We start from the raw sequence: 22,152 nt of genomic DNA on the forward strand, positions 1-22,152 counted from the left end.
CCGACGCCATTTTGGATCCCGACGGCATCCACGCTGGCGACATGTTCCTGCGGCGACGCTATTTTGGATCGGCGAAATCCCGCGATACTCAAGATGGCGTCGCCGCAAGAACATGTCGCCGGCGAGGACGATGTCGGGATACAAAATGGCGTCGGCAAAAACTCGCGAGATTTCGCCGACGCCATTTTGGATCCCAATGTCGTCCACGCCGGCGACATGTTCTTCCGGCGACGCCATCTTGACTATTGCGGGATGTCACGATACTCAAGATGGCGTCGCCGCAAGAACATGTCGCCGGCGTGGACAATGTCTGGATCCAGGACGGCGCCGGCGGAAGAAGATGTCGGGGATCGTGGAGCAGCGGCGATGACGGCGTGAGTATGAGAGACGGAGTGAGAGAAGGGGTCGCATGTGGAGTGAAAGAGTGAGTGGAGATGGTGAAAGGTGAGAGGAGTGTGTGTGTTGAGGGTTAACATGGCAAGAGGTGTGATGCTATCGCATCCTCCCAATGCGATAGCATCGGGACATAATCTAGTATATATATATATATATATATATATATGTATATATATATATATGCACTGTAACATTCCGTAATCAAACTTATAAATCAGTTATAAAAATAAATATACCTTTCAGAAAAGATGAAAAATAAAAGGTCCATAAAAATAACGTGAAATGATTAGGTTTATTTTAAAAACTCCAGCCACTAATCTTGACGATTCCCCCAGAAGCGAAGATGTAGCCGCTGGAGCATGTATAATGGCTGATTATACTGCTATTCAAAACTAAGTGAAGCCAAGAGGAGGCACAATAACAAAAGGGCAGCAGCCAGTCCGACACTGTTAGGAAAAGGAACATACCAGCGATAATCTGCCACCATGGAAACTATCCATGTAAGAGCCAAAGGCATGAAATCTAAGGAGTGGATGCTGTATCTATACGGGAATGTCACCTATGGAGCATTCCTTGGATTACATGTGATATTTAGCATCAGGTTACGTTATCTAACTGAGGAATGCAAGGCAGATCCAGAACCAGCAATAAAGCTCCTGGGCTTCCAATATTCTGTATACACTGGAGAAGATGCTCGGTTGCAGAATATAGAATCCAGGGAAGTGTTCTAGATGTATGTTTTTCATCCAGAACCATCAGAGATTTTGACTATTAAATACAATGGGACAGATTCACTAATCCTGTCCAAAGTTTTTCACAGTGGCACAAATTAATGCAAATTGTCATCTTTAAACAGCACCCTTTTCCCTCTAAGCCACACCCTCTTGGTAAATAAGCCACAATAATACACTATATGGTCAAATGTACCTCCAGGAGCTTTTCTGACCTCCTATTCAACATCCATAGACATTATATGGATTTGGTCTCTCTGCAGATATAACAGTTTCTCCTGTTTTGTGAAGGATTTCTACAACATTTGGAGAGGTCTGTGGGAGTTTCATCCTGAAGAGCATTTGTGAGGTCAGACCTTGATTTTGAGGAGATGCCGAGCTCACAATCTCCGTTCTAATTCACCACAAAGATGTTGGATGGGGCTGAGGGCCGGACTCTGTACGGCAGGTCATGTTCTTCCACCAGCTCGGATTGGGATGAGGTTTGTTCTTCTACTTAACCCGCTCAACTATTTCTGTATGGACCTTGTGCAGTGGGCACAGTTATGGGGAACAGAAAAGTTCCTTCCCTAAATGTTCCCACAAAGCAGGAAGTTACAATTATCCAAAATGTCTTCTTCTGGAGTAAGATTTCCCTTCACTGAGACTAAGGGACTGAGGCCTACCTCTGATAACAAGCCCATAGGGTTATCCTACACCAAACTGTGCAGTAAGGCGGCTAACATTCCCCTTGGTGTCACCAAACCAATATTCGTCCATCAGACACCAGATGGAGAAGTGTAATCCGTCACCACGCAGTACACGTTTGCTCCAGAGTCCAGTGGTGTCCAGTATACATGTATTATATTACTATTATTATTATTACTAATTCTCCAACGCATGAAGACGGAAACTCCCTCGACTTGGTCTTCTCTCGGCTTTGAGCAGTGGATGATTTTGCAAACTCCCCTCTCCCGCTCTCTGACCACAACCTTCTTTCATTCTCTATCAAGAACTGCCAGGCTGCTCAGGTCACCCCCACTGTCCATATTTATAGAAACATACAGGCCATTAACACCCAGAAACTTATGAAGAACTTGCAGTCTTCATTGGCCCCAATCTCCTCCCTCTCATGTCCAGATTCTGCATTGAAGCATTACAATGAAACACTTCAAAGTGCCCTGGATGAATTTGCTCCTCCTATACATAGAACACCACAACACGTTTCCTGCAGCGGTGCTCCAGGTGCGCCGAACGTCTGTGGAGAAAATCCAACCTACCCAAAGATTTCATCCATTATAAGTTTATGCTTCAAACATGCAACACTGCCCTTCACCTCTCAAAACAAGCCTATTTCAACACCCTCATCACCTCACTGTCCAATAACCCGAAACGTCTCTTTGACACTTTTCATTCTCTACTCAACCCAAGAGTACAGGCCCCAACCACGGAGCTTCGAGCTGACGATCTGGCCAATTACTTCAATGAAAAAATTGACCAGATCCGACAGGAAATTATCTCCCAATCACCTCATACCATGCACTGTCCTCCCTCCCCCACTGCATCTAGCTCACTCTCTGATTTTGAACTAGTCACAGAAGAAGTAGTAAGCAGGCTCCTTGCATCTTCTCACCCAACCACTTGCACCAGTGACCCATTTCCATCACATCTACTCCTGCCCCTTTCCCCTGTTGTCACCCCTCACCTAACTAAAATATTTATCCTCTCTCTCTTCTGGTATCTTTCCCTCCTCATTTAAGCATGCCGTCATACATCCACTACTTAAAAACCATCCCTCGACCAAAACTGTGCCGCTAACTATAGACGTGTCTCTAATCTTCCCTTCATCTCTAAACTCCTGGAACGCCTGGTCCACTCCCGTCTTATCCGCTATCTCTTTGATAACTCTCTTCTCGACCCTCTCCAATCCGGTTTCCGCTCTTTACACTGTACTGAAACTGCCCTCATTAAAGTCTCTAATGATCTACTAACAGCTAAATCAAATGGTCATTACTCCATGTTAATTCTCTTGTATCTCTCTGCAGCATTCGACACTGTGGATCATCAGCTCCTCATCAATATGCTCCATTCCATTGGCCTCAAGGACACCGTTCTCTCCTGGTTCTCCTCCTATCTCTCTGACCGCTCCTTTACTGTATCTTTTGCTGGCTCCTCCTTCTCTCATCTTCACCTTACTGTTGGGGTTCCTCAAGGATCAGTCCTAGGCCCCCTCCTCTTCTCTTTGTATACTGCCCCTATTGGTCAAACAATCAGTAGATTTGGTTTCCAGTACCATCTCTATGCTGATGACACCCAATTATACGCTTCTCCTGACATCACGCCTGCCTTTCTAGAAAACACTGGCAATTGTCTAAACGCTGTGTCTAACATCATGTCCTCACTATATCTGAAACTGAACCTGTCAAAGACTGAACTTGTGTTTTCTCCCGCTACTAATGTACCTATACCCGACATTGCCATTTCCGTGTGTGGTTCCACTATTACTCCCCAGCAACATGCCCGCTGTCTTGGGGTCATACTTGACTCTGAGCTTTCCTTTGTCCCCCACATACGATTACTGGCTCGCTCTTGTTATCTGCACCTCAAAACATTTCTAGAATTCGACCTTTTCTTACTTTTGACTCCGCAAAAACTCTGACTGTTTCTCTTATTCATTCTCGTCTCGACTATTGTAATCAGTAATTTAATCTTCTAATCAGTCTCCCTCTTACCAAACTCTCTCCCCTCCAATCTGTCTTGAATTCTGCTGCCAGGATCATATTCCTCGCCAATCGTCACACAGATGCCTCTACCTTGTGCCAGTCATTACACTGGCTACCCATCCACTCCAGAATCCAGTACAAACTTATTACCCTCACCCACAAAGCTCTTCATGGCTCAGCACCACCCTACATCTCCTACCTTGTTTCAGTATACCATCCTACCCGCGCCCTCCGTTCTGCTCATGACCTGAGGTTAGCATCCTCAATAATCAGAACCTCCCACTCCCGTCTCCAAGACTATACATGTGCTGCGCCAATTCTTTGGAATGCACTTCCCAGGTCAATACGATTAGTCCCCAATCCCCACAATTTTAAGCGTGCCCTGAAAACGCATTTATTCAGACTGGCCTACCGCCTCAACACATTAACCTAATCTATCCCTATGTGGCACAGCCAAAAGTTTTTACCATAACCAGGTTCCCCTCATTATGTTCCCACATGCTTTATGCATCCATTAGCCCTCTGCATCTGTACTGTTACACACTTAACATTATGGCTGGTCCATACAATCAGGGCAACTGTTACCACCCACCTTTCGTGTCTCCCCTTTTTTCCTCATAGATTGTAAGCTTGTGAGCAGGGCCCTCATTCCTCTTGGTATTTGTTATGATCTATGTGATTATTGTTATGCTGTATTGTCTATTGTCTGTACAAGTCGCCTCTGAAATGTAAAGTGCTGCGGAATATGTCGGCGCTATAGAAATAAAATTTATTATTATTATATTATTGGAAGAGTACATAATTTAGAACATACAGTACATTTGGAGCCATGCTTTTATCTTGAAGATTGTGAGCCCTCGCGGGCAGGGTCCTCTCTCCTCCTGTACCAGTTATGACTTGTATTGTTTAAGATTATTGTACTTGTTTTTATGTATACCCCCCTCACATGTAAAGCGCCATGGAATAAATGGCGCTATAACAATAAATAATAATAATAATAATAATAATAATAATAATTGCGCCTTGATTCTAGAATATTGGAACCTTAGATATTTCAGATTTCTCATTCTTGAATACATACTATATTGCTGGAAGATACATCAGACTTAGGGTTCTAGAAAATGAGGTGTACTTAGAACAATACATTCATAAGACCCTTGATTATAGAATATGTGCGCCGACTGAGGGGTAGTCCTTTTTTCGCCGCGAACAGACTGGAGACAGAGACCAATGTGCGTTCAACAGGTCCTCTTTATTGGCCATCCTCCCGATGACCACAGCAACACAACAGCAGCACGACAGCTTCTACGCACAGGCCCAGGTACCTTTCACCTTATTCTCTTTCCTCTACAGTGACGTCCCTGGCGGTTCTTTCACTGTGGCTGCCATTAAGCTCACGGCCACAGCGCTTCCCCTGTCCGAGTCCGTCCGTCTGGTACCCCTGGACTTCCTCTGTCCTGCGGCTCTCCTGTCAGGGCCACCCCCCTGACCGTCTCTCTCTCTACCGGAGCTTCTTCTTCTGTCCATCTCTCCCTTCTGTCTCCTCTTCTCCTGAGCTCCTCATCCTGGACTGGCTTCCTTCTGGAACTCTCTCTGCCTATTTATTCCCCTCCCCGGGAATTTCCCTCTAGAGTTCCTGTAACTGCGCCCACCATGACTCTGCGGTTTCGTCGCCTTATGCTGCTGTTAAGCCCTTTCCTCACTGCTCTCTGCCTCCATCTTGTGGCCAAACTCTAGTACTACACCGTCTCCTTTTCCTGCTGTTCTTGGTCTCCCCCTAGTGGCCAAACCCAGTACTTTACCATCTTCCACTGTCTCTAGCTGTCTCCCCACATACATATACAGCAGTCCACGTCAAGTACTTTTACTGCACATTTTGCATTCATCTTCCTACTGCCGACAGGTCCATAGGTCACCAAAAGACAGCCGACAGCACAGCAAGGACAAAATGGATGCAGGCTCCAAGTTCATGAACGCAAATGAACAAAAATATCCATAAAAAAGAAAGAGAGCAGCATCGCTTCCAGGTGAAAAATCGTGTCAAAGATTTATTCTGCCTGTGTAAGATACAACGTTTCGGCCAAGGCCACAATATGGCCGAAACGTTGTATCTTTCACTGGCAGAATAAATCTTTGACACGATTTTTCACCTGGATTGGATGCTGCTCTCTTTCTTTTTATTTAGGTCCATAGGTCAGTCCACTTCCCTACACATGTATTTTTGGAAGTACAGATACATCAGCTTCTGGTTCTAGAATATACTGTGTACTTAGAACCATACATTCATAAGATTAAAGATTATTATGTGTACATCGTACCTTGTTTTGGGCTTTTTGTTCTAAAATACATGTATTCCTGGAAGTAGAGATGTGTAAAACGTTGGTATATTTAGTACCATGGAATAGAATATTTTGTATACATGAAAGCACAGACGCATCAATGCCTTTGGCTCTAGATGGTTATAGAACATTTTTACACTAGGAATCCTAGATACACTAGGCCTGTCATTCTAGAATACATGTATTCTTTGGTGTAAGGTTATAGGCGTTGTTCACGTTTGAGAACATTTTCTTTTGTTATTTAAATCAATTTTTTTTGTTGCCTAACAATAATTACTGTCATTGGGATTCATTGAAAATGTTGCACAGTTTGCCTTGTATAGCCTCTGTTTTGCATGATCTATAGCTGCCTGCAGAATGAGTTCACGGAGAATCCGTCTGTAAGTTCATTCTGACTGTCCAATGAGAGAAATTCTACCCCTTTTATTTGTGTTTTTTTTAGCTCTTGTCAGCTGATATATGACTACAGAACCCATCACAGTTGAATGTACAAAGAAGCAAAGGCTTGAAAAAGCAAAACGGTGCAAAATTTTTAACGAAATCGAATTGCAAAAATTATTTTTAGCCCTAAATACATGCATTTAAACAAAAAAATATATATGTTAAAAAAATTGGGCAACCCCTTTAAGGCTGCAGCTATATGGCGATTTTGAGCACAACAAACAGTAGGTCGCACAGCTAAAATATTATTGTATGCTTGAATTTTGCTTGCAGCGCAATGCACGTGAAACAAACGCATTGAGAATTGCAACCACAACAAGCAAGCCACAGAAAGTCAGAACCAGTGGGATTTTGTGCAACTAAGGCTAGTTTCACACTAGCGTTTTGGAGTGCAGCGACGGCCTGCGCACGGCCGCCGCTAAGCCCCGCCCCCTGCCGCGCCCCCGCCGGTAGCTCCGCCCACTGGCGCATGACGCTGCATGGGCCCTGCGTCCCCTATCTTTATCACAGGGGGCGCAGGCCGTGCGCAGTATGCGTTTGGTGGCGCATGCGTCCTTTTGACGGTGCGCCGACCTGCGCCAAACACAACCTGCTGCATTTTGGTTGCGTCGGCGCACCGTCAAAAAGGCGCAGGCGCCGCCAAATGCATACTGCGCACGGCCTGCGCCCCCTGTGATAAAGATAGGGGACGCAGGGCGCATGCAGCGTCATGCGCCGGTGGGCGGAGCTACCGGCGGGGGCGCGGCATGGGGCGGGGCTTAGCGGCGGCCGTGCGCAGGCCGTTGCTGCGCTCCAAAACGCTAGTGTGAAACTAGCCTTACTTGTCACAGTACCTTTGGGGTCACAATATGACCCCATTCAACTGCATTCTGCTGCGATGCAGCAGAGGCTGAAAGCCATCTTTGGCTATGCGACCTGTGCCGTGGCTGAAATCGCCATCTAACCCCAGCCTACATTAGACTTCTCCTTCTAGAATATACCGTATTATCCGCACTATACATTTATAGGGTCTTGATTTTTAAATCATGGAGAGAGGAGGCAAAAAGTCCAGCAACCACAGAAATATGGGAAAAACTATGAGGAGGGAGATGACACCAGAGCTATGCGTTTTGAGCTACTCAAATAGGATTTAGAGCAAGTGGCTCAAAACGCGTGTCTTTTCCCTTTCCATGTGTGATTTTATTTTTATCCCTGGTTTTAACTTACTAAATAAATAAAATGTTTAAAAATATAATGTTTCCTATTTTTCTGCTGTAGTTTTTTCTTCCTCTCGCCAAGGCTTACATTGCTCATGATCGGCCTAAAGTCTTGATGCACCGCCCCCATATTCGTGGGTTTCGTATACTGGGGAGCTGTTATTTTGGTTCTTCATTTTTGTCTTGATTTTTGAATATTGGGCCAAGGAATCCTTCAGAATTCAAGTTCTAGAAAACATGTATTCTTGAAAGTGTGGATGCATCAGACTTCTGGTTGTAGAAAGTGTGGTGTACTTAGGACTAATACATCCATAAGGCCTTAATTTTGGAATATTGGAACCATGCATAATTCTGATGTCTTGTTCTAGAATACATTTTAAGAAAATTTCTCCTGCTTCTGACTCTGGAGATGAATTATAAACCCTTAGCCATATATATATATGAAGGCTTTCTGTGCTGCAAGGGTGAGAAGTGTTGGTTCCTTGAGAAATACCACACGCAACAGTGAAAAGCCGAAAAGCGGGAGGAGGGAGGGTGTACAGTAGATGAAAAGAGGCAGAGAAGAGGAGAAAAAAAAAGGCACAGGGGGGTGGGGGCAGGAGATAAAATAGATGGAGCGACCAGAAAGACCACAAGGCGCGGCGGCGGTGGAATAAATTTCATGCGCTTTTGGTAATAAAAGATAAAAGGTCGGAGGCTGTTCTGGATTATGTTCCTGTTTAGCAGCTTTTACTCTTTAACCTCTACCTATGCTGAAACGTTGCATTGTTATCCCCTCCACGGCCAAATGGTCATCCTTGACCCCCAATCCTTCCATATAAAGGGACAATCCTATATATTTTTGCTATTGACCGCCATGTTCCAGATTTGACTACAGGACTCGTGGACAGCACCATTTCTTAAGTAACATGACGGAAACCTGTGATTAACCCATTCTCTGCCGCATAGTAAGGCGAACACACACACATATATATAAAGGCATGTATCGGGCACATACATATAGGGAGCACGACCGTTCATTACATAATGTACATATGTAAAGTATTACACACATCTCTGCACACATGCAGAGAGCCTCTCACGCACACGTGTGCACACATGACACAAATTCCTGGGTGGTGCAATCACTCCTGGAATAAATGAAACAAGATCTTTGACTCCCAGCTGTTTGGGAGATTTCAAGAGGGTGAGGGGGTTACAGGGACCTCGTGTCTCTATATGTTTGCGCCTATATGAAGTGCGACATTTTGTTCCAAATGTTCAGAGCTAAAGAGGTTCCAAAACTTGAAAATTGTTTTTTCAATATGGTTGTTGCAGGTGAAAAATGTATAGAAGGCTTTCACGAGTAAGAGCTCGCTCACATGTGACAAGTCCAATTTTGATGCAAGTGTCAGATCAAAATTGGAAATGCAAGTCTGTGGGTCCATGAGAAAATGCTGTGTGTGTGTGTGTGTGTGTGTGTGTGTGTGTGTGTGTGTGTGTGTGTGTGTGTGTGTGATTTTTTTCATGCATTTTTATTTTCTGAAATGATTTTCTAAGTTGTTTTGATGAGTGTTTTAAAACATTTTTTTTTCTGCCATGATGTTTCTGCAGCTTTTTGACTAGATATTGTAAAATCTGAAGTGGATTCCACAAAGAAAGGAAAACAGCTTTAAAAAAAAAAACCCCAAAAACCTACCAGAAGAGCAATAAAAGTGGATTTCCAAAGAAATGAGCACAAGATGTGAGGCTAGTTATCAAAGTGGATTTTGGAGCGGATCTGCTATAAAACTCTCCTTAAAACAAACCCAAAACTTTGCATGAAGTTACCTTTTGGTTAAATTCACATGAAGGTTTTAAAGGGAAAAAAATACATAAAAATACTTTGAATAGTCTATCATTTTCATTGGAAATTCCACAATGCTGTTCGTACGATGAGTACTTTTACGATGAAGTGCTAAAAACTTTTGAAGCAGAAAAAAAAACAAGTGATGTGTGATCGGAAACAAATTCCTTATTAAACCTGATCCAAACTTGAGAGTGTAGTCGAAAAACTGCAGAACACCATGTGAAAAAATATTAACAAAAAAAAAGGATCAGAAAAAGAAAGATGCCTAAAACAAAGTTAAAACAAAAAAAAACAAAAAGCACCAGAATTTGACCCCAAATGGCACCAAATTTACTGCTTAAGTCACCCCTTTCCTTTTGTTTTCATTTACTGTTTCAAATAGGGTATAGTAAAAACGAGTATTGCAAAATCTGTTAAAGGTGTGCAAATTATTTATCAGTATAAAAGTATGACAAGAGAAAAGTGGTGTAAAGAAAGGGGCTATCCGCACTGATACAGAAGTAAAAAGCGGAGGAGCTGCCTGTAGCAACCAATCAGCTTCTGCCTTTCATTTTTCAGAAGCCTTTTGTTTACTGAAAGCTGAAACCTGATTGGTTGCCATGAGCAACTGCTCCATTTTACCTTTTGAAAAGCTCTTTTGGGTAAAAAAAAACAACTCTTAAATAAATCACTATAGGAGCAACAAAAGTGGATTTTCAATTGACTTGATTAGCATGGGTGTTTGTAGCTGTTTTTAATGTGGATTTATGGAGCAGATTCACTATAAAAGCCTCCGTAAAAATAGACTCCATGTGAACTTACCTTTACACAGAGGTTTTCAAAAAATGTTTACCACCTATTATATTGATGGGACGTAAATCATTGGACTGAGAAAAGTCTCTATAACTGGTGCTTGTAGAGAAGACCCCATCAGGCCGGGTTCACACGGGTTATTTTTGTGGTGTTTTTTCTGTTTTCGTATGAAAGGGAACCATGCTGAGTTTTTATTACTATTATAACCAAAACTTATGGGCTTTTTTTGCCATCTTCAACATTTTGTAGGTGTGAGAGTTACAACCCTTCACCTTAGGGCTTTCACATAGGGCCATGAATGGTTTCATGTGGTACAAGAGCCATACGGTATCTCCAAAGTTTCTACACGGAGGATTGTTGCACTTTATGGACATCCATGGGCTTTTGGGAGAAAAATAAATTCTGCATGTGAAATTAAAATTAATTCTTCTTTAGCCATGCCCTTTATGCAGCCACATCCATCCCACAGCTCTTCCTCACCCCCTGACACCTCCTAAATGCAGGAGGTCTCAGTTGTGCACCTGGGAGTTTTACCAATGCCTTAAGATCCCCCTTTTTTTTCGGGAGCCTCCTGAATGTTACATCATGGCATCTCAAAGTATGAGGAGCATCATGACATCTCAAAGAGACAAAATTCAGTGGCTCACAAAGTGCCTGAGCCAGAATTTAAGCTTTAATGATGACCTGTCACGTGCCATAAATGTGTCATTTGTTTTCCCTGGTGTAATTGTCGCTGTTCTCCTGAATCTGACGTAGTCTTTCTTTAGTTCCTGCGCCTCTGTGTTCCTGAGATATGGCCTCGTCTTCATTGTATCTATATCTGGTCCTGTTAGACAAGTGGGCATGGTCATCGACTCTTCTCTGTGGGCGTCTTCTTGATGTCCACACCTACTTGGTCATTAAGACTAGATTTATACACAAGGAAGAGGAGGCCATATCTCAGGAACGGAGACACGCAGGAACAAAAGAAAAGCAACACTGGATTCAAGAGAACAGTGACATTTACACCAGGTAAAAAAAAAATATAACTTTTTGGCAAATAATTGGTCCACTTTAAGTTTCATTGCAGATTCTTTACCATGCCAAGAGATGTGACACAGGGGGCATTCAGGAACCAGAGTCTAAGTGCAACTTTACACCCCTTGAACAGGTATGCCCGTCTTGGTGCATTTAACTAAGCAATTTTGGGAAATTTGGAAAATGTAGAATTCTAGCAGGTTAGGGCCTGGTACCTGGGTTCGAATGTCAGGAGGAGCAGATGCCCATGTATACTAGGGTATGATATGTGGAGTGATGACGGGGAGGGGGCGAAGATCAGCTGCTTGGTTTGTCAAGGGGCGTGATGGCGGGACAGCTGCCGGGAATAAAGGAATCAGCAAGAACAATGAGGCGATTGTGAGGCACAGAAGAGAGACATTGAGGGAAAAGAAGGATGCAAGCAGCCACAACAGCACCCTGGGGGAGCATGGAGAGAGCAAGAGACAAGATGGGTGATGATCTGGAAATGAATGGAAAAGATTGGGATAATATGTGAGGGAGTTACAGCAGTGGCCTGAGATAACACCATGTTTGTCTTTGGGATTATTCAGGAGTTATACAAGATTAAAAATGCTAGATTACTATGTATTAATCCCCTCATTTGTATGTACTGCATTCCTCTGCATTCAGTGCCACAGCCCCTCCTTATTGTCCCAACCCACAAGTCAGGCGCTATTCCCTAACCCAAATTTCCATTTTCCCAGTCCCCAGACATACTACAAAGGTGCACTAACAGTCGGCATCAGGTCATTTGGTAACACAGGACCCAGAACATTAGCATGCCAACACTATTGGCCCTCCAGACATGGTGAACTAATGTTAGTAGGCCTAAATGAATGGCAACGTGGCACTGGTGGGTCCAGAACAGTGGAAGACATATAACTGTGGACCAGTCACTCAAAGATACACGTTGACTCACAAGAATAATGCACTGATTATAGTGAACTCAGATAATGGCACAAAGACCCTACTTGTTGGAATGTGTTTGGTGCAACAACTCCATTCATGTCTATGAGGGTTTAATTGCTAGATTTGTATGCTGTTCATAAAGTTAGAGCAAAAACAAAAAAAAACTACCAGAGGTTCACACAGGGATAGCATGTGACTGTATTTCCTGTTTTCCTGTGTCTGTGTACGAGAGAAACAGCCTGCTGTAGATGCTGCACAGATAGAGACGCACAAATTATTTATTCCTGATCTATTAAGCTTATCATGTATTGTTCCTGAATAAAGAAGCTCTGTTGTCACACGCTTGGAGAGGATCCTGAATAATCCGCTGTCAACACTACCGGATTCAGATAATAGCACACTGACATTACTGGGACCACAGATAATGGTACACTGACACTACCGGGTCTAGACAATGGCACACTGATACTACTGGACCTAGACAATGGCACACTGACACTACTGGACCCAGATAATAGCACACTGACACTTATGGACACAGACAGTGGCACACTGACACAACCGTACAAATACAATGGCACACTGACACTACGGGGCCCAGACAATGGCACACTGATACTACTGGATTCAGATACTGGCACACTAATGTGGCGCCCCTGAGGCTCAGTCGCCACATAGGTACTGCACCTTCTCCTAAGGTGTAGTGCCCCACCGCCTAGGTAAGTTGGGAACTCCTTTCCACACTCCAACACCTGCACCCACACACAGGATAGTTCAGCAATGGACCAGATTGCGGCTCCATGCTTAGAGGATAGCAGAGCACCTTTCGTGGGTCCTTGCTTCGTAACATGAGATGTGCTGGGAGGTGGGTGGAGTTAGATATAAAAGAGTGGGAAGGTTTAGAATTGGAGTTCAGTTCAGTCTGAGTCAGAGAGCAGGCTGACAGGAGGTCAGCCTGACGGGAGGTCAAGGCGGAGGAAGACAGTCAGTCAGGAGAGGCTGAGGACTGGTCTTAGTGGAACGAGCTCCCTAGGAAAGGAACAGAAGGAGAAAGACGTAGAACTGCAACCTAAGCTTCCTTAAGAGAGAGAAGGAACAGCGCGGAACGAAGGAGTAGGAGAACAGAGAGGAGTTGTGGGTTGGAAGAGGAACCCTGCCTATAGGTTCTCAGCGCAAGGCCGGGGCCCGGTCCCCCGAGGCTGTATGGACACTTATGGTTCTGCAGCAGACACCGGTGGAGTAGTTGGCTGTAAATGCACTACTCCCATCTAAGACTTGGGACACAACAGCAACACGGATAGAGAGCCGGGATCCAGGAGGTCCCTGATCAGACTACAGCTGTCTGTCATACAAGTAGAGTTGTTAGGAACATCTGACAGGAGGAACTTCAGAGTAACCACGGTACTGGAGCTCTTCACACTAAAAGGTGCAATAGAGGAGTCGTTCAGGAAAGGTACATGTTGGTGGAGTGTTGGACAGGAGAAGCCTAACTTGCCTGGGAGGTTGATTGAGTCTCTGCCCCGGAGGACACGGCATGGAAGTGGGCACCAGTGGTTACCAAGAACTGTGAGTAAAGCGTTGAAACTGCAAGCCCTGGTGTCTTCCAGTCATTGTGCGCCAACACCGTCAGCACCGCTACATCTGGGTATCATCCTTTACACTACCTGTGCCTACACACTGCCCTGGGGCTACCGCTTCACCTGTGGGGAGCTATACCATCAATGCTGCAGCACACCATCAGCCCCAGAGGATCTGCACGCAGCGTTGGCTTAATATCTTACTTGCCAAACACCACAGGTGGCGTCACGAACTATTCTATTTCATTAACTACAAACCACCATTGACATTGGGCGCCCAGGGCCACGGACCGGGTCACTGCTGCTGTGACACATCCCACTGACACCGGCCCGGTACCGAGTACCCCACAGCCCTGGGTGTGAGGGCGACCCACTAACACTACTGGACCTAGACAATAGCACTCTAACACTATTGGACCCAGATAATAGCACACAGACAATGGCACACTGACACTACTGGGCCCAGACAATGGCTCACTGACACTACTGTATTTAGAAAATAGCACAATGACCCTTGTGGACCCAGAAAATGTCACAATGACAATTGTAGACAAAAAAAATGGCACAATGACACCAGAGGACCAAGAACAATGGCACACTGATGGATGCAGAACACTGGTGGATACCGAACAATGCTCCACTGATAATAGTAGACACTGACAATGGCATACTGACATTGTTGGACCCATATGAGTGGCACACTCACACTAGTGGACCCAGTATAATGATATATTGCCTCTGTCCATTAGTTACAATAGCATATAGACATTGTGGACCAGATAATGGCACCCTGACATTAGTATACCCCCAAATGGAATGACAAAATATTGGATATTTGCAAGACCTTGTCTTGAATAAAAGTCAGCTGAGGCCGATCTGTACAGCTGGTAAGGGCACTGGTGGCCATAATGATGCAGCTTAATTGAATTGATTGAGAAATTACCTTCATAGTCACAGCTCTGCTGGAATCTGAAGGAGAAAAAGTCAAAGCATTCACACATCAGCAGTAGCTAGAGAGGGAACATTCCCTCCATTAATTTCATTAAGTACAATATGATATCTCTGCAAGGCAAGTGGTAAGGGAAATGAAACCTGCACCACAAGGACAAGTGTGGCTTTGAACTGTTGTGTGGTTGTTGCTAGGAATACACTGCTCCACTTTCCTGAAGAAGCTTTTCATCCAGTGAAACATATCAGGGGGCAGATTTACATCTGTTTTATTATAAGTAGCTTTAAATGTACTAAGTTAGATTAAGGTGCGGTACATTCTGGTATCCTCCATTTTGATACAGGAAAGATATATATCTTTCCTGTATCTAAGTTAGATTAGCAATTTACAACATGTGACTCATTGCCTCCCTTCACCTGAAGAAGATGGTCATCCAGTGAAACACGTCAGAAGGGAAGATTTAGGTATGTTATCTTATAGAATCCTTTAGATCACCTAAATTACTTTAGCAACTTACAACATGTGGCCCCTTGCCCCACTGTCCATGAAGAAGCTGGTGATCAAGGGAAACACTTCGGGAGGTGGAGATTTAGATGCATTTTATTATACAAGACTTTAGACTTCCTAAATTAATTTAGCAAATTACATTGTGTGATGACTTGCAGGCGCACACACCATATATTTTGCTTTTACATTTCTTACATGATTAGTGACCAATAATGTGGCTAAAACATACTGTGGTATATAGAAGTCAGAAGTCTCCTGTCACTGATCATTTTATATTGATCTTGACCTATACAGTGTGTCCGTAAAGTCATGGTGCAGTTTTGACCAGTCACTGGAAATCAACAAAAGACAATAGAAATGTGCTCCTTAGGTAGCTATCCCGTATAGCCTCTACAGACTCATCACTGACTGACGGCCTACCAGAGCGGGGTTTCTCCACCAAACTGCCGGTTTCCTTCAACTGCTTATCCCACCAAGTAATGTCATTCCTATGTGGTGGCGCTTTGTTATAAACGCGCCAATATTCACTTAGCACTTTGGTCACGGATTCTGAAAAACTGAAAACTGGGAGGGTTTTCCTTTTATTTGGTGCAGATTTCACATTTCTATCATCTTTTGTTGCTTTCCTGTGACTGATCAAAAGTGCGCCATGACTTTACGGACACACTATAACTAACTCAAATATTAGCTCAATAAAAGTTAAGTTTTATTATTAAACCACAATAATAGAGGAGGGGGAAATTGGGAAATTGCCTTTGGCAAAATAGTAAAGTTAGGGTATGTGCACACTTGCCACGGATTTTTCTGCACCAAAAACCAGAGTGTTGGCAGGAAAAAGGTTGTTGCGGCATTTTTATTCCCATTAATTTAAGTGGATGAAATATGTTGCAAAACGCTGAAAGACTTGAAATACTGCAGATTTCATAAAAAGCACCGATAGCTTTTTTAGGCCGGGGTCACACTTGCGAGAAACTCGCACGAGTCTCTCAATACCCAGCACTGCCACCAGCACTCGGACCAGAGCACCAAATGCATAGAAATACATGCAGCCGCACACTCCGGTCCCGAGTGCCGGCAGCAGTGCCGAGTATTGAGACGCGAGACTCGTGCGAGTTTCTCGCAAGTGTGACCCCGGCCTTCAGAAACCTCATTTGTTGGCTTTTATCCTGTCAATACTGGTTTTTGGTGCAGAAAAATCCGCTGCACATACCCTTATAGGGTTAGTAACCCTCCACATGCTAGGTTAATTGAATAAATTAAATTCAGGATGTAACTCAGGGTCTTGATCAAACTCTATTATCCCATGAAGAAACAAGTAGTATCCATGATATGAAAACAGGCATCACATCTCAAACATAATTTTTTTTTATGCACATTTTTTACACCACTTTCCACAAGAGGATGTAGCTCCTCAGCAATAGGGTCATGGCTTCCGATGCGACTTCATGTGCCAAAATCTTGGAAAAAATATTTTCAGTCTCGACGCTCGGCTGAGAATTCGGAACTGTGATATGTTTTAAAACTGAAGTTATGCTTTAGAGTAAGGAGATTAGAGCATGACACAGTTATTCAAGGAAAAAATCCCACTGATCTAAGCCCTGTACCAGAAATAACAGTGTGTCAGTTAATTTCTGGAGTGCCCCTTTAAATTGAAACACACAGAAAATAATTATGACTAGATTTAACATTCTAAATATTAAATATGGAGGGAATGTAACATTCATTCTCAATTTTAAAAAAAATCGCAGCATGTAGCCCTTTTTTTCGAGTAGAAATATGCCCTATATGACAAAATCTTAGGAAACTCCATTGTAGAGTTCAGTGAGATTTGCTTGGTGCTGAAACCCAAAAGTGACAGCACCTGTGTTAGCTGAGCCTTAGATGGTGGGATCACAATTTCCTGTAGCATAAAGTGTAAGTAGGGCACAGATCCAATAGTCATGTACTAGGTGCAGACTGCAATGAGTGGACTGGTTGCGTGTCTCCTGACTGTAACTCAATGGCCTTATAAATTCCTACAAGGCTGTTGAGTTCTAGTCAGAAGACCCTCAGCCTATCCAGACATTGTGGTCTCCACACGTCAAGTCGGTCTTAATTTAGCAAAAAAAAAAAATTAACATGTTACTAGCAATTATTCCTGTAGTTTACACTTAGTATGAATTATGGTATAGTAAATTATTTCTCTCTGCTATCAGATTTTGCCAGATTATCTTTCCATAAGATTTCCAACAGGAAATCTGCTGTGCATAGATGAAATTCTTCCCTCTCGATCTCAGCTTAGTTTACAGAGGTTTCCATTTTTTTTATGTAAACATATATATACACTTTGGGTTTCAATCTGTCATCACTTTCAAGACCTCGACTTGCTGCACATGAAGGGAAACATTCTCATTTACATCCAGAAGAAGGAAATCCATCCTGATCCTTACTAACTGGCCCAGGTTTGCAGTTCTTTAACATTGTAGTGCAGAGGGGTTGGTGCAGTGCAAAAGATAGGCAGGGGCCACATAAGAGTTCAAAGCAAATGTCTTTTAATGTTCAAAGAAACTTACAACTGGAAAATAAAAGGTATCCTCCGGATCTCAGCCGGGGCATGAAGACAGTCCGTATCCGAGACCGGTTACCGTGGGCGACTGTATCGCTGTGTCATGCTGGGGGGTGCCAGGCGTTTTGCTTCCCTTGGCTCCGTGTTACCTCACACAAGCCGGATGTTGCAGAGCCACCTACTCTGCAGTTTGCAAACCAAGACTGACACACCCAACCCTTTGCTGCAGGGGTTTTAAATGGAATCTGTGGCCATGGGCTACTTGTAAGACCCGGCTGGAGGGAGCATACTGCCCATCCTGTAGTTCACTCCAAAAATAAAAGCCCTTAACGGGTTTTCCTAAACATTGCCTTGGCTAAATAACTTGACCAGTTCCACACTTACTTTTAGGCCGGGATCACACATGCGAGAAACTCTGACGAGTCTCACATGTTAATACCTGGCACTGCCGCCGGCACTCGGGAGCAGAGCGTGCGAGTGTGCGGCTGCATGTATTGCTATGCCGAGTGCCGGAGGCAGTGTCGAGTATTAACATGCGAAACTCGTCCGAGTTTCTCGTATCTGTGATCCCGGCCTTATTCTGCACTGCAACCACATTTATTTCTGTGACTACAATGCACTCCAGCGGCCTCAATATGCTTCTAGGCACATCCCGGGGGATACATATCGACCCTCGCATATGATCCTCTTCACTGCCTCACACCGTGTATCAGAGCTTTCTCTAATAATGATTTTTTATGATGGATTGATCAGAGTAGGGTTTTCGTCTCAGGATGTAGCTTTCCCCAATGGAAGATGCCTTTAATATCTCACATTCATTAACGCTTTATTGATGTTGCTTTGAGCTGAATTTACATGTATACTGCCATAACCCTTAAATGTAAAAAGATACCAATTTATAATATATAAGTCAAGGCCAAAAAGCTAAAGTAAAACTAAAAAGACAATCAAAACATATTATTGTGCTGCCCCTTATTACTATGCTCTTACCTATATAGTAAATACATTAACAACAGCACGGCGACGGACCCTTGTATGACAAATGTGCCAATAATACGTTACTAAGAAAATATATATATCGCGCAATTAAAATAGCCAAATTACAATACATTTACTGTACTTACAACCAATATGTCTTGACTCCCTTCTTGGCCCTTGTTCCTTAAATATGAGATTTTGTAAGGTTCGTTGACCAGTAAAGTAAATTAGGTAGGTGAAATATTGAGGGTTCTTGGTGGGTAGTAGATATGACAATCCTGTAGAGATCCACCAGCAAATGCTCCCACGTGGAGGCCAGTTATAGAATAGAGATCAATGCCCAGGTCCCTGGTTTACCCTACAAATTTCCATAGCTCTATATGATCTGACTCTGACTTCTGACTGTAATATTGGGTCACTTTCTGACGTCTCCAAAATAACTGTTAATTTTGGTTCATTAAATGAAGTTTTGTGTCCTCTACCCCGTCCTGGATTTCATCGTCCCAAACAATTCAGTCTTCTGTATATTTTCTGTTGCCGTCAGTGTTCCTCACAGGCCTCTGCTCGTTTTCCCACTTCCCAAATGAATTCCACCTCCTCAGTCTCTGTGTCTCTGCGCTCCCCCTTCTTCTTCCCACCACCTGTCGCTATAACTCAGCCCTACATAGACTTCCAGTGATAGTGACACAGCCAGTGACCACAAACAGACTGACAGACACTGACATCATGAGACAGGTACCGTGAGTATGCCACAGATTCCTCCACAGAAGTATGTGACCAAGATCAATCTCCTCCACAAGGGGTTCAAAGTAATTTGTCCCTTGTTCGCAGAATCAGGATCCTATAACATTTTTCCCCATTTTTCCCCATTATTAAAAATGACTCATGATAGGTGGGTGGCCCAGTTACAGATTTTGCATTGGCGACCAGGATCTTAAAGTTAGGTTTTTTCATTCCATCGATGTGCTAGAAAAGGATAATCCGATTTGGTTCAACCGCTGAGAATCCAAGAATTGGAGTACTCAGATCTCCTGAGAGAGGCAACCATTCAATTTTCTACCAGGAGTGAGCACTTGGCACATCCGTTTCCAAGATTTTGAGAGTAATGTTGTATGGACTTTCTTGGCCAATCCAGTCAATATGCCATGAAAATCTATCTACAACTATCCCTCGTCTGCTCCATCATGTACTGTCTGACTATCCCCTACCATAGCTAGCTTCAGCCCTCTAAACCTATTTTGGGGGCCAAGACCGATGAATGGTTTGCAATTAAACACATCTCATAGAAGTCCCTGGTTAATATCAAAATGCTTGTTGCATTCAATGCCTCTCACCCATTCTAGATGGTACTGGACAATCCAAATCTTGGAAAGGACTCATATTCCGGTGGTAGCTGGGAGGCAATATACCATAAAAGTCTGTTCTGTTGGAGTTAAAACACTGGAACCCCCAAGAATAAAGGTAAGCTGACCTTCTGGTAGAAGCAATCATTCATCTTGTTCCTTTATTAAAGTTGATATGAATAAAACCTTACTTTTTCCACTAGAAATGAGGAGTGAGCACCGCTGTGAGGGTACCCTCACACTGCCCTATAACACAGCCGAATGCTATCCGATTTTTTATCGGACTGCACTTGACCCAATGTTATACTATTGGACAGAACGGATCTGCAGGTATTTTCTCATGCCGAATCGGCATGCGAAAACAATCATAGCATGCTGCGCGTGGCTCCGATTTTTTTGTATCACACACATGTATACAAGTCTATGGGTGCTTGTTAAACAATGGACTGCACTCGAATGTCATCCGAGGGGAATCCGATTACTGCGGACACAGGCAATGTCATTAGCATAATTGGCTCGATTCTCTCACATGAGAGAATCTATGCTAGAGTGAGCGTACCCTTACTGAGATGGTGGGGAAATTGTTGGCTGGACAGACTTTCTTGGTCAATGCCATAGTCTATCTAAAACCTTTCCTATCTTTCATGCTTTGCTTCCTGTTCTCCATTCAGTCCCTTACTCTCTCTACTATAGCCAGACACACTCCTCATAGTTTATTTAGTGGCCACAACCTTGCAGTCCATCTCTACCTCATGGAGGTCTTTGGTGACTACCAAAGTTCCCATTAGATCCAATGCCTCACACTGATTCTAGGCAGCAATAGAGAATCTAAACCTTGGAAGTGACTATTTTTTGCCTTGGCTTTGAGAAGTCTTTAGTTGTATATATTATCTGCCCATGAAGCCCACAAGGAATGAATACGCATAGAATGAATATGCAGCCAGTCTTATAATTAGTATACAGTGCTATTTCTGGATCAGAATCACTCGCTGGAGGAGACTGGCACTAGGGGGATTCATGTAGAAGTATAGTTTCCCGATTTACTTCAGAATCTTTCATACCTGGACCCTCACTAAGCGGGCATCCTCACACTCCTCAGACAGGCCAAGGTCCCGAACTGACCGGCAGGAATTTCACACTAGGTGGGAACAGTAGTCAGGTTCCTATTGGCTGCGTGGTTGACTGTCTCCTCTGGCTGCTGGTTGTCGGCCAACTACATAGTACGAGGCTATTTCTCTGCATGATACATGATAGTAGCTCTAGTGCTGTCTAGATATCCAAAGTGACTTAGAAGTCTTTGGACTTGAAGTAATTGTTTACTCGTTTCTTGATCACTACCATCCATACTGGCATGTGGTCATGGTAGACAACTGGTAATTATATTGGTAACATGTCCTCCATAGAGATGTCATCATCATCACCAGTGGATAGCTCCCAACTTCCAGGTTCCAGAGGAACATTCCCCAATTTGGGGGATTTCCGTCATTTAGAGACTTTTATATTTAACTAGATGGAGGCCCGGGAGGGCGGTAATGTCACCATGGGGGCAGGCTTTGCAGTGTTGAGAATCTCTCCCCCCATGTGCTCATCCACATATCCACTCTCTCTTTCCCCATGTGCTGACTTTTCCCATCTGTGCTCTCTTCTTTGACCTGTCTACCCCATGTGCTATCCCCTTTGTCTGCTGTCTCTCTCCTTCCTGTGCTGTGTTCTCCCCTCATGTGCTGTCCTGTCTGAGCTGTCTCCCCCCTGTGCTGTCTCTCTCACCCCTGTGCACTTTCTCTCTCCCCATCTGCTGTCTTCTCTCATGTCATCTCTTCTTTGACCTGTGTACCCCATGTTTTCTCCTCCTTGTCTGCTCTCTCTCTCTCCACCACTGTG

General features: G+C 43.8%; 1 protein-coding gene across 1 annotated transcript in view; it reads right to left on the minus strand.

Moving 5' to 3' along the window:
• The window catches only part of DDR1 (discoidin domain receptor tyrosine kinase 1), a 101,447-nt gene extending 82,349 nt beyond the window's left edge, over nt 1-19,098 (minus strand). Inside the window, exon 1 of the mRNA XM_073548928.1 lies at nt 19,075-19,098. The gene's annotated coding sequence lies outside the window, so the exon portion shown is untranslated. The remainder of the gene's footprint in view (nt 1-19,074) is intronic.
• Between the last annotated feature and the right edge of the window lie 3,054 nt (nt 19,099-22,152).

Source organism: Dendrobates tinctorius, unplaced genomic scaffold (genome assembly GCF_039654945.1).
Source record: "Dendrobates tinctorius isolate UK_male_01 unplaced genomic scaffold, ASM3965494v1 ptg000158l, whole genome shotgun sequence".
NCBI classification, from domain to species: domain Eukaryota; kingdom Metazoa; phylum Chordata; class Amphibia; order Anura; family Dendrobatidae; genus Dendrobates; species Dendrobates tinctorius.